The sequence below is a fragment of the Mesoplodon mirus genome, assembly GCF_964341445.2.
Source record: "Mesoplodon mirus genome assembly, chromosome: 3".
Classification (NCBI taxonomy): Eukaryota; Metazoa; Chordata; class Mammalia; order Artiodactyla; family Ziphiidae; genus Mesoplodon; species Mesoplodon mirus.
The window spans coordinates 27226666-27239397 of NC_138978.1; positions in this window are offsets into that span (position 1 = coordinate 27226666).

Consider the following 12732-nt stretch of genomic DNA (forward strand, 5'->3'; position numbering starts at 1 on the left):
CTTCACACTGCCTCGTACATAGGAAGCATTCAGTAGGTGGCTCTTCCTAGTGATGATGGTGACGATGAAGGTGAAGGTAATGATAAAGGTGGTGGTGATGATGGTGATGACGATGGTGAAGATGACGATGGTGGTGATGATGGTGGTGGTGATGGTGGTGATGATGATGGTGGTGATGATGGTGGTGATGATGGTGATGACGATGGTGAAGATGACGATGGTGATGATGATGGTGGTGATGATGGTGGTGGTGGTGGTGGTGATGATGCTGGTGGTGATGATGGTGATGATGATGGTGGTGATGATGGTGGTGATGATGGTGAAGATGACAGTGGCGATGCTGATGGTGGTGGTGGTGATGGTGATGATGGTGGTGATGATGGTGGTGATGATGGTGGTGATGATGGTGATGATGGTGGTGATGATGGTGGTGATGATGGTGAAGATGACGATGGCGATGATGATGGTGGTGGTGGTGGTGGTGATGATGATGACCGCAGTGATGGTGATGACGATAATGATGATGAAGACTTCTGCCCCCCAGTTTTACCTGTTGCCATATTCCCCAATCGATGTGGTCACAGAGCAGGACAGGACCACAGGGATTATCTTTTCAACTCCTTCATTTTATAGCTGGGGAAACAGAGGCTCAGAGAGGCAGAGGGGCTGGTCCAAGGTCACACCTCCAAGTAAGGACAGTGGGGATGTTGCCCCAGCCCCAGCCCTGGCCTCTGCACCACCTCCAGCTGGAAGGTTCCTCCTTGCTGTCCTGGGTGCTTCCCTTCCCTTCCCTCCCCTTCACTTCCCTTCCCTTCCCCTCCCAGACAGGCTGCAGCAGCACCGGGCCCTCGGTTTTCTTGCTTGTCCCAGAAAACTGATTATGAGTCTTCCTCACTGGGTTTTAATCATCCTGGAAGGCCCCAAGCACTTACCAGGGCCATGTGTCTGTTCTACCTTCCTCACAGTAAACAGGTTCAGCTTCTTTAGTCTCTATTCACAGGAAACCCCAGGGCTCCTGGCAGGGTCCACACCCTCTTACCTCTCAGAGGACTCCTGCACTCAGGAGGAAGAAAGGTCCTTAAGAGGTCAGGGGAGCACCCCCTGCACAGGATGGGGAAACTGAGACCCGGGGTGGGGGGGCGGGACCTGCTCGAGGTCACACAGCAGGTCGGAGGCTCCCAGCCCACTTGTTACCGCAGCACTGTTGCACATGCTGAGCCTCAACGAGCCTCTGAGACCCTGTTTCCCAAAAGGGGTCACAAGGCCAAGTTCACCTGTTCCTCACCCACATTCTGCCCCTGAGTGTGGAGGCATCATGGGGTTTCTGTATGGCTCCCCAGGTTTCCCTTTCTGGTCACTTAAAATAAATAATTTCAATGTTGAAAAATGGTTTGACCTTGTTACAAAAATGACACCAAAATATAAAGAGTCTAAAATCTCCAAAAGTAACACCATTAACACTGTCAGGAATACTCTGCAGCTGCTGCTCCTCCTTCACCCCTCCCCTGCTCTGTCCTGCTCTGTGCCGGGAGGCCGACCTGTGTGGACTATATCGGGGTTTCTTTGAAGATGGACTTTCATAGGTTTGAACCAGTGGGAGGCCCCACAGGAGCCCAGAGGGCGGGAGGAGAGGGCGGGGGGAGAGGGAGTTGAGGTCTCTGCTCCCTGCTCCATCTCTGCCTCCACCTGGAGTCTCTGAGTGGCTGTGCCTTCCCTGACACCACAGCTCACTCACCTTCCCCAGGATCACGTGACTAACTATGGTCTGGGAGGTGACTCCCCAAGAGAAAGCAATGTACTGTTGCCACAAGAGGAATGGATGCTAAAAGCTGAAACAATAGATGTCATTAGAAGAGGGGATAGCTCTGTTGGGTTTTGAAGGATGAATAGGAGTTCATTAGATGGACAAGGGGGAAGGCACTACAGGCAAAAGGAAGGAACTCAACTGGAGAGTCTCAACATGAATGAACTCAAAGTAAACGGTTCAGTATCATCCTCAGAACAAGCCTGTGAGAGAAGGTGAATTATTACCCACATGTTACAGATGGGGAAACAGAGGCTGAGGAAGATGAAGCTTCTTGTCTCAGGATCACACAGTAAGTAGCTAAGCCAGGGTGTGTGTCCCCCAAGCCTGTGCTTGCTCTTTCTCCTGCTCCATTTGCCTCTGTTATTGTCGCAGGGGGGCTCATGACTCTGAGTGGTTGGTTCCATGTGATGGTCAGCCCTGTCTGCACGCAGAGCATGTGTGTTCTCCAGGTGAGCTGGGTTAGTGGTCAGGCCTGCTGCATGCTGACCCTGTGTGTTCTCCAGGTGAGCTGGGTGAGTGGTCAGGCCTGTGTGCACGCTGAGCGTGTGTGTTGTCCAGGTGAGCAGGGTTAGTGGTCAGGCCTGCTGCACGCTGACCCTGTGTGTTCTCCAGGTGAGCTGGGTGAGAGGTCAGGCCTGTGTGCAGCTGACCCTGTGTGTTCTCCAGGTAAGCTGGGTGAGTGGTTAGGCCTGTGTGCACGCTGAGAGTGTGTGTTGTCCAGGTGAGCAGGGTTAGTGGTCAGGCCTGCAGCACGCTGACCCTGTGTGTTCTCCAGGTGAGCTGGGTTAGTGGTCAGGCCTGTCTGCACGCTGAGCGTGTGTGTTCTCCAGGTGAGCCGGGTTAGTGGTCAGGCCTGTGTGCACGCTGACCGTGTGTGTTCTACAGGTGAGCTGGGTGAGTGGTCAGGCCTGTGTGCATGCTGAGCGTGTGTGTTGTCCAGGTGAGCAGGGTTAGTGGTCAGGCCTGTCTTCAGCTGACCGTGTGTGTTCTCCAGGTGAGCTGGGTGAGTAGTCAGGCCTGTCTGCACGCTGAGAGTGTGTGTTCTCCAGGTGAGCCGGGTTAGTGGTCAGGCCTGTGTGCACGCTGAGCGTGTATGTTCTCCAGGTGAGCTGTGTTAGTGTTCAGGCCTGTGTGCACTGCTGACCGTGTGTGTTCTCCAGGTGAGCCGGGTTAGTGGTCAGGCCTGTCTACACGCTGACCCTGTGTGTTCTCCAGGTGAGCTGGGAGAGTGGTCAGGCCTGTGTGCACTGCTGACCGTGTGTGTTCTCCAGGTGAGCCGGGTTAGTGGTCAGGCCTGTCTACACGCTGACCCTATGTGTTCTCCAGGTGAGCTGGGTGAATGGTCAGGCCTGTCTGCACGCTGAGCGTGTGTGTTCTCCAGGTGATCCGGGTTAGTGGTCAGGCCTGTGTGCACTGCTGACCGTGTGTGTTCTCCAGGTGAGCCGGGTTAGTGGTCAGGCCTGACTGCACGCTGACCGTGCGTGTTTCCAGGTGAGCTGGCCTAGTGGGGTGGCAGGACCAGCACGCCCCTCAATGTGGCTCATTAACTAATTATCCTGCTGCAGAATATCGGGCTCACGGGCTGTGACCCGGGCTGCAGGCTGCTCCCTGGCCCTGGAGACTGAGCCCAGGCCCCTGAAGTCTCATGTTCTTTAGCTGGAACTGGCTGTGGGAGGGACCCGGAGTTGCCAGCAGGACAGGATCTCCTGGGAACTGGGACCTGGGTCTTCTCCTGCTGGCAGGGCCAGGGAAAGACCCCATGTACCCCCAAGTCAGCCCTTCTCTCCTTTGGCCCTTCCCCTGCTCATCACTTTCTGCCTGGATCCCTTGGACCCAGGAAAGGACTCCGTGGCTGCCTCTTCCGAAGCTGCCTGCCAGTGCCTGGACCAGAACGAGCGGTGAACACATAAAAAAGAATGATGCCTACAGTCTCCAAGGCCCTGCCCTCTGGGTTCTTTGTAGGCTGTGGACACCCTGGATGGACCCTGAGGGGCAGGTTAGTTCCTAAGAAAGGTGTCCCCAGAAAGTCTGAGCTGACCTGGCTGCCAGCCAGGTGGCTGCCTGGGCCCCGCCTGCAACACGGCTTCCTCACCCTTGCACCCGGCCTGCCTGCCCGGCTCCCGGGAACAGGGCCGCTGCTGTCTCCCCAGCTCCAGTGCCCCGCCTCCACTTCCCTCGGGACTCTGCTTCCCACCACCAGGGCCTCCCAACACAGCTTGTACAGGGGGCAGAGGGTCATGGTGGGAGGGTGATGACAAAGACGGGGTCCCCTTCACTCTCCAGCTCCTCCCCGACCTGCCACGTCCTCCCCTTCCCCTTCGTATTCTTCGCTCCCCGGCATCATGGGACAGTCTCTTCCTTCCTTTGTCAGCCTCTAGACCGGAAGCGCCATGAGGCGGGGCAGGGTTTGGATCATTTTTCTGTTCCCTTCGGTACTTGTGAACAGTGCCTTGAACAGAGCCTGGCACGTAGTAGGTCCACAATAAACATTTTTGTGACGAAAGAATGAATAAAAGTAAAGATCTCCCAGTCAGGTGGGGGGCGCCGGGGGAAGAGTAACAAATCCTTCACTGTGGTTACAGGGATGGTTTGAGGAGGCATCCTGGAGCCGGGGACCCACCCAGGCAGTGCCACGGAGGAGGAGGGCTTGGATAAACACTCACTGGCCCGCTCGCCCATCCCCTCTGTTCATCAGACCTTCCCTGAGCACCTCCTGTGCACCGGGCCCTGGGACGGGAGTCAGTGCTGGGCCCAGCAGAGCCTGTCCCTCCCAAGAAGCTCCCCACCAGGGGAGGGAGACAGGCCTGCCCCCCAAGCACCTGGGATCAGGGAGATACATGCCAAGGCAACACAGGCAGTGACTCCCGCTGAGCCCCAGTGGGTTATAACTGACGTTTCATTTCATGATTCCTGGGGGTGGGGTTATTGTTTCCATCTGACAGGTGGGGGAGCTGAGGCTCAGGCCCCTTGACGCCAGTCTCCACAACCCCCCTCCAAAATCTGTTCCTGTTTGGGGTACCGATTCACCATCGCTTACTGACAGCAGAGCTGGGCCCTGGAGTCACAGAAATGGATGGCATGGATGTGGCCATGGTGAGCTCCCAGTCAGGGGAGGAGATAAACCTGCCTTTCCCAACATAGCCCAGATGAGACAGGGAGATATGACCTCACAGACACAGAAGACAGTGGGGCTCAGAGGATCAGCCTGGGGACCCTGGATGCAGGCCCCTTTCTGTCTTTACCACCTCAGTAGAAGCTCAGTTATAACGGCAGGAAGGAAGGAAGGAAAGAAGGAAGGAAGGGAGGGAGGGAGGGAGGGACAAATGAATGAGTGGAGAGATTGATAAATTCTGACTTGGGCCAGGGGAAGAGACCACAAGGAAGCTAGGAACCTTAATGACTGTGCCCTTGCCCTCTCTGGGCCTCAGTTTCCCCTTCCGTAGAACAAGTGAGTTGGTCCTGAAGGACCATGGTCACTCGCCCTTCTGAGCCTCCTCCATTTGAGGCAAGAGGAGGAGGTGAGAGACGCCGGCTGGTTCCTGCCCTGACTGCAGCCATCAGCCTGGACGCCCTCCGGGATCTGAGGAGAGCCATGACACTACACCCTGGAATGGAGCGGCTGGCACAGCTCTGATGAGGATGCATGATGTGAGCAGCAGGACCCCCGGGGAGGCCAGGCTGACACATACTCAGCACAGTTGTAATCCCGCGCTCCAGACAGACACATGAACGACTGTGACGAGGGTGATTATAAAAGCTGGTGTTACAGAGCATTCATTTAATCCCAGCAACAGCCCAGTCAAGTAAGTCTGTTAGGACTCTTTTGTCAGAGGCAAAATCCAAAGTGTTCAAACTAAAGAGGGGGTTCAGTGTCCCACAGAACTGGGATGAGCAGAGACAGACCTGCCTCAGGCATGGCTGGATCCAGGGGCTCACATAAAAGCACTGGATCTCTTGTTTCTTAACCTCTTTATTGTGCTTCTCTCTGTCTGTGATGGGAGTTGGAATGGACCTTCCTTTCCCTTTACTGCTGGAATTCTTCACAGGGAGGGGAAGGGAAGGGAGGGAGGAGTCGAAACCATCGGCAGCTCCAAGCTTGCATCAGATCCAATCTGGGACTCCATAGACAAGAAAGAGCTTGCCTCTCCCAGCAGCCAGATGTCAAATCCTGGCAAAGATTCTGATTGGCCTGCTTTGGGTCACAGGCCCACTCCTTAGACCAGTCCCTGTTTCCAGAGGTCGGGATACTAGAATTGGTCTGGCTGGGCCTTTAGCCGTCTCTGAGTGTAGGAGATGGGGTGGGAGTTGTGATTAGTAACCCTGTCTGAATCTCATGGCCTGGGGAGTGCAAGAGGCTTGGTTTCCTAAAGGAATGGGGGCTAAACAGAGAGGAGAGGGAACAACAAGGTGACAAAACAGCATGTGTCAATTACAGTAGACAGTATTAATCCTACTTTACAAAGGAGGAAACTCAGTCTTAAAGAATCGAAGTAACCCTAGTAGGCTAGTAGGTGGCAGAACAGGAACTCAAAAGGCCCTTCACTGCTAACCACTAAGCTAGTGGTTCCCATGGACCCCATCTCTCCAGCTCCCCGCAAACGTGAATTCCAAAAGGTTTAAACTCATAATTCCAGGCAGAACAGAACGATTCTCAAAGCTCAGGCACTCAGGCCCCTGGAAGGCCCTGAAGCTTCAAATCTAATCTTCATGATGAATTTGATTTGAAGTTCCCTTTTCCCCCTCTGACAGAGCATGCTCGCTGCCCTTGGCAATTTCTTGCCGACTAAGCAGTGCTGAGAGGAGGCGCGTCAAAGAGAATAGAGACCAGGTCAGCGTTGCCGGGGGCACTGTTAGCAGGGAGATACACGGAGCATTAAGACAGCTGAAGTGTGAGCTCTCTGGTGTTCAAGCACATTCTCCAGCAAAGCACACAGCTCACAGCACTCAGACACAACCGGGGCCTCCCCAACACCCCCTTCCCGCCCCAACCTGCCGGTTTCATTTAAGGGATGTTCCACAGCACATCATAGTTGAAGCTCAGTCCAAACCCCTTCATTTTACAGATGAGAAAACACAGCTCTGAAACACCCAGACACTCATTCAAAGTCAGAGAGTGAGTTAAGGGTGAAGTAAGAACCACCCAGGAGGGATTTCCCTGGTGGCACAGTGGTTAAGAATCCGCCTGTCAATGTAGGGGACACGGGTTCAAGCCCTGGTCCAGGAAGATCCCACATGCCACAGAGCAACTAAGCTCGTGCGCCAAAACTACCGAGCCCACATGCCACAACTACCGAAGCCTGCGCGCCTAGAGCCCGAGCTCCGCAACAAGAGAAGCCACCAAAACGAGAAGCCCGAGCACCACAACAAAGAGTAGCCCCTGCTCGCCGCAACTAGAGAAAGCCTGCACAGAGCAACGAAGACCCAATGCAGCCAAAAAATAATTAATTAATTAAAAGAAAAAAAAAAAAAGAACCACCCAGGAAGTGCACATTGGGTGCCAGGCACTACGATAGGCACTTTGATACTTGACTTAATCCAATCCTCAATTGTGATGATTCCCATTTTATTCATGGGGAAACTGAGTCTCCAAAAGGTTACCTGCCTTCTCAGCATCACACAACTATGAAGTAACAGGGCTGATTCTGAACGGATTTGTTTGGCATAAAAGTCAAGTCCTGACCCACTGTGCTGGTCCTTTGTCCAGTCACCTCTCTGCTCTCCCCTTGGTGACCATCATCTGTGTGATGCTGGACCCCTGCAAGTGGCACTTCCCAGCATCCCTGGACCACTGGTCCCAGTGAGCTTCAGACAATGGGAGGTGTTAAGCCTGGGAGGTTGGAGGTGAGAGACCCTGTTCATCTCTCTTTCTGTCATGTCAGCAGCAGCAGCTGCAGTGGCCCTGTCTCCAGCAGAGGCAGCAGCAGAGGCGGTCCTTCTCCCACGGTTCCTCCAGCCCTGGCGGCAGCTGATCCCCACTTCCTAAGCCCTGGGTTCCCTTCTCTTCCCTTCTTTTTTTTTTTTTTTTTTTTTGCAGTACGCGGGCCTCTCACTGTTGTGGCCTCTCCCATTGCAGAGCACAGGCTCCGGACGCGCAGGCTCAGCGGCCATGGCTCACGGGCCCAACCGCTCCGCGGCATGTGGGATCTTCCCAGACCGGGGCACGAACCCGTGTCCCCTGCATCGGCAGGCGGACTCTCAACCACTGCGCCACCAGGGAAGCCCTCTCTTCCCTTTTTGTGCCTTCACCCTGTCAACCCTTCCACCACCAGTGTCCATAAGAACCGTCCCCTCTGTGCGATTACTAGTGGAGCTTCTGTTTTCCTAAATGAACCTTGGGTTTGCCTGAGATGCAACGTCAACTGAAGGCAAGACTTGTGTAGACCAAGTGGCCGCTGCACTTGACCATAAGTGTTGGTGCCAACGACAAGAAGTATGGGGTGTGATGGCTACCTCTAACTGTTCTGGAAAGAAAACGACAAGCTCAGGACTTTAAATTCTCAGATCAAAGTATCCTCAGGGAACCAGAGATTTAGGAAGGCCCAAAAGAAATGTCCTACCTCTTGTAACTACAGGCAAGACACAGCTGAAAATCAGGCCCCAAATTTAATCCACAGCACATTGCAATCCAGTCCTGCGGATGGCGGAATTACAATAGAAGTTGAACTTGACTCATAGCCTTGGCAAATCCCATATGTGAAATCAATAAGGCATTGAATGAAAAAGAGAGAGATCCTGAGAACAGTAAGGAAAACTCAGGTGAAACTGAGAACCCTGAACCCCCAAGTCTTCCCAAGCCTCCTTTGCTATTTATGGCAGACGCTGCTCTAGTTTAGGAAAGTAATCTCCCCTTGTTTGGAGACCCTGTAACCCTAAAAGATGCTGAGGTAAGGGTTCCTGTCATACTCTTTACATTTTCCGTTTGACTTGCCTGTGTGTCCTATGCAGAAGGCAGATAGATCTTGGAGAATGGCCGTCAACTGCTATAAACTTACTCCAAATGCATCTGCTATTCCAGATGTGGTATCTCTCCTGAAGGAGAAAATCCCCTAGCTCCTGGCACCGTCCACAGCCAGTGTTCTGGCAACTACCAAAAGGAGTTTGCTTTAGTTCAGCAGGGACAGCGGGAGACCCTGTCTTGCCTCAGGGCTGCAGCAACACTCCTGCTAGGACTGATCTAGACAAGAAGGAACTCAGTGACTCAGCATTTCACGCAATATCGTGCTGACTCACCAGACTGATGACATTATGTATAACAGACCTGCTGGGCAGGAAGTGGACAGCACCCTAGAAGCTTTAATAAGACATATGCGTAGCAGATGGTGGGAGTATACACCATTAAGTTCAGGGGTCTGACACCTAGGTGAAGTTTCTGAGGTCCAATATTGCGGGCCGTGTGTGGATGTTGCCTCTATAGGAACAGACAACTTGCTTCTCCTCGTACTGCCTTCCACCAAGAAAGACACACAGCACTTGGTGGACTTACCTGGCTTTTGGAAGCAACATCTCCCACCTGTAGTGTGTGCTGCTCCAAACATTTTTACTGATTTTGAGTAGGGTCCAGGGCAAAAAAGACTCTGCAGAAAGTCTAGGCTGCTGTGTGGCTAAGGTCTCATGATCAAGCCTCTGATGATTCCCCAAATTGCCCGTGACAGATGGAGTAGCTATGGAACCTGCTGCAAGTCCCAGCAGCCCAGACCCCCAGGGTACTGGAGTAAATCTTTGCATCCTTCCAAAAATATCCTCCACAGAGCATCTGGTGACCATAAGACATTTTCATCCCATGGTGAGGCAGGTGTTATCTGATCCACTGAGCCATAAAGTTGGACATGCATGACAGTAAGTCATCACCAAATAGAAATGGTGTGTTCAAGTTCATACTCCAGTAGACCTTGAAAGCATAAGTAGGTTGCCTGTGCAAGCATTTCATACTCTCTCAGCACCTGCTCCTTCACTGCCCCAGTTCCCTTCACCCACGCCAATGACCCCACGTGAGGCTCCCGATGACCAGTCAAATGACGGAGAGCAACTAAGTCCTGATTACTAGATGCTTCTACCTGATACTCTGCACATTTGTGGACGTGGACTTCTGCAGCATTTCAGCCCCACTCAGGAGTATCCCTGAAAAACTGCAAGGAAGGAAACTCCTCCCAGTGGTCAGAACTTGGAGCAGCCTGAGCAGACAGAGGGCCAGAGGTAATGATCTACAGTGGTTCATGGGCCAAATCTAGAGATTGGAGGGATGATGGGGATCACAGAAAGAACAGGACTGGAAATTGGAGGAAGTACAGATATATCAAACACATCTCAGCCCTTGCCCCAAGGGGGGCCCCGGGCTCAGCTGAGAACGCAGGGCATGTTGATTTGGCCAGGCAATGCTCTAGGAGGGACAATGCATCAGTGAACACAGCTGACCTAGGCCCGCCCTCCGGGAGCTACATACGGTAAATGTCAAGCAGTAGCTATACCTACTTTTTGTTCATGGTATCATGTAATCCTCCATGTGATACCTCCAAGGAGGAACTATGATGATGCTATATTACAAATGAGAAACTGAGGCTCAGGGGGCTAAGTGGGTGGTCCCAGGAGCAGGTAGGACTTGCACTCATTTCCACCTGACTCCTATCCCATATCCTTCACTCCTGTGGCGTATGTGGGAAATGACATTTCCTGGGGCTGTGGGTATCACCTTTACATGGACGCCTGATGGATGAACTTGACCCTTTTGACCCTTCCATTACCTCTCAATTCCTATGGAGTCAGTGCCTACGGGTGCCACCTGGGGGCAGGGGCTTTGTGATGCACCCTTCTCTCACCCTTGCGGCAGCTCTGCCAGAGGGTGTCATTATCTCCATTTTCAGCAGAGGAAACCAGGGCTCAGAGGATGCCTGAGCAGAGACAGCAGCCAAGGGGGCAGAGACAGAGACAGAGCTGCAAGGATTGGACTCTCCTCCATGCAGGTCACCCTCTGGACAAGGATGCCCCTGAGTCCCTTACAGTCCACAGGCCTGGACTAGACTCTCAGGTCCCTGACACCACCTACAAGCCCTGCAGTACTATGCTCCCACCTGTCACCTTCTCCCCTGCCCACCTGCCCCGGTCACTGGGCTCTTTGCTCCTCCTCAGATACACCACACCTGCCGTTCGCTCTCCCTTCGGCCTGCAGTGCCCCCCACCCTGCCCCAGCATCTCCACTGTGTCAGTTTCTCACTTTATTCGGGTCTCTACTCAAATATGCATCCCCCGAGAGCCTGCCCTGAACACTGTCTCAAATACAGCCCTCCCTCCAGTCCACTCTCTGAGCCCTTGCCCTGCCTTATTCTTTGCAGCATTTATCATCATGTGCTTGTGTTCCTTGTCTGGTTTTCACTGTCCTAGATTGGATTCCCCCAGAAGCAGAACTTGAGAGGAGGATACTAGGGCAAGTATTTATTTGGGAGGTGAGGCAGCTCTGCTAGGGGTGCCAGGAAGTGAGACGAGGAAGAGAAGGGAGCACGGTTAAACCAGCTGCCACTGCGGGTTCCTGGAGTTAATCCCCAGGGGACCCTGGCAGATGGTCCAACCCAGCCTAAGGATTATCGCACCTGCAGGGCGAGGGAGCTGGGGCATTTATACCCCAACCCTGGAGAGTCGTTGACTGAGAGCTGCTACCAGGGGCTGTCAATTCCCTGGCACATCTGGCCTGTCAACTATTCAGGCAAAGTGGTATTCCTGGGAAGAGCCTTCCTTCTTGGACTCCCAAGACCTGGCTGTCCCGCAGTAGCCTTTCCCAGGACTCTTGGGCAAAATCAGGTACAATGGGAGGAAGCCACAAGGAGTGCCTGGGAACTGGGTGGAGGTGCCAGGAGGCCAAGGATTGGGAGAGGGAGACACTGGCATGAGCCAGACCGACCCCGTCAAGCGGTTCTGAGGGACACTCCTCTGACAGTTGGTGACAGCTCCTGCTCTCCCACCTGTCACCAGGAGGCTGTGTGACCATGTGCAGAGCCCCCACTGGAAATCAGTGGGGGGATTTGAATAGACAACCCCTAGGAACTCCTCTCCCTAGTTCCCAGTAACCACTGTGGCTCTGGACGTGCTCAGAGCTCTCCTGGGCACTGGCATCTTGTGTCCCCCCAGGCCAGGGGCTCCTCCAGCGCAGGCCTGAGTCTTGCAGCTTGCATTTCCCTTCCGTCCAAACTGCACTGCACCTTGGGCCTGACCCCACTTGGAGGGAGGCATTGCCCCACAAGGTCACCAGGAGCTGTGACCCTTTCAGAATCATGAAAGCAGAGTCCCCAGGACTTCAGGGTGTGTGTGTGACAGAGGACGACGTATCGGGACGTCACGGCCACAGCGTCCATCAGCCAAAGGGAACCAATCGGTCATCCCTACGTTCACTCGGGACCACATCCAGCAAATGTCAGAGCCGGCAGGGAGTCCAGACCACCAGCCCTGCCCGTCCTCGTTCTGAGCTCTGGAGTTGAAAATGCCCAGAGGTGGGGTGAGTGCCTCAAGGTCACAGGCCATGTAGAGCCAAGCTTCAGACCAGAACCCAGGGCACCAGACTCCTGTCCTGGGCACTTCCACTGCCCCTGCTGCCCCGGGATCTCTGCTCTCCAGCTGCTCTGGACCCGCCCACCGTGGCATCTTCAGCACTGACTCTGCACTTCCTGGAGCTAGTCTGCATCTGATTAAATAACCACCAGGGGTGGGGGGCAAGCAACACCACGGTCCCCAAGAGGAGACCTGAGATGAGGAGTGACAGCCCCACAATCCCATCGGCGCTCAACCTCCACACGAGGGAAATTCAAGTTCACAGAGGTCTCTTTTTACACTTCGAGAACGTTTTCTATGAGAACCAGCTGGCATTTTCTATACTTAATGCATGATAACTGGTCGTATAAACCTAAACTGTCCCTGTAAATCTACATTAAATGCCCAGGTTT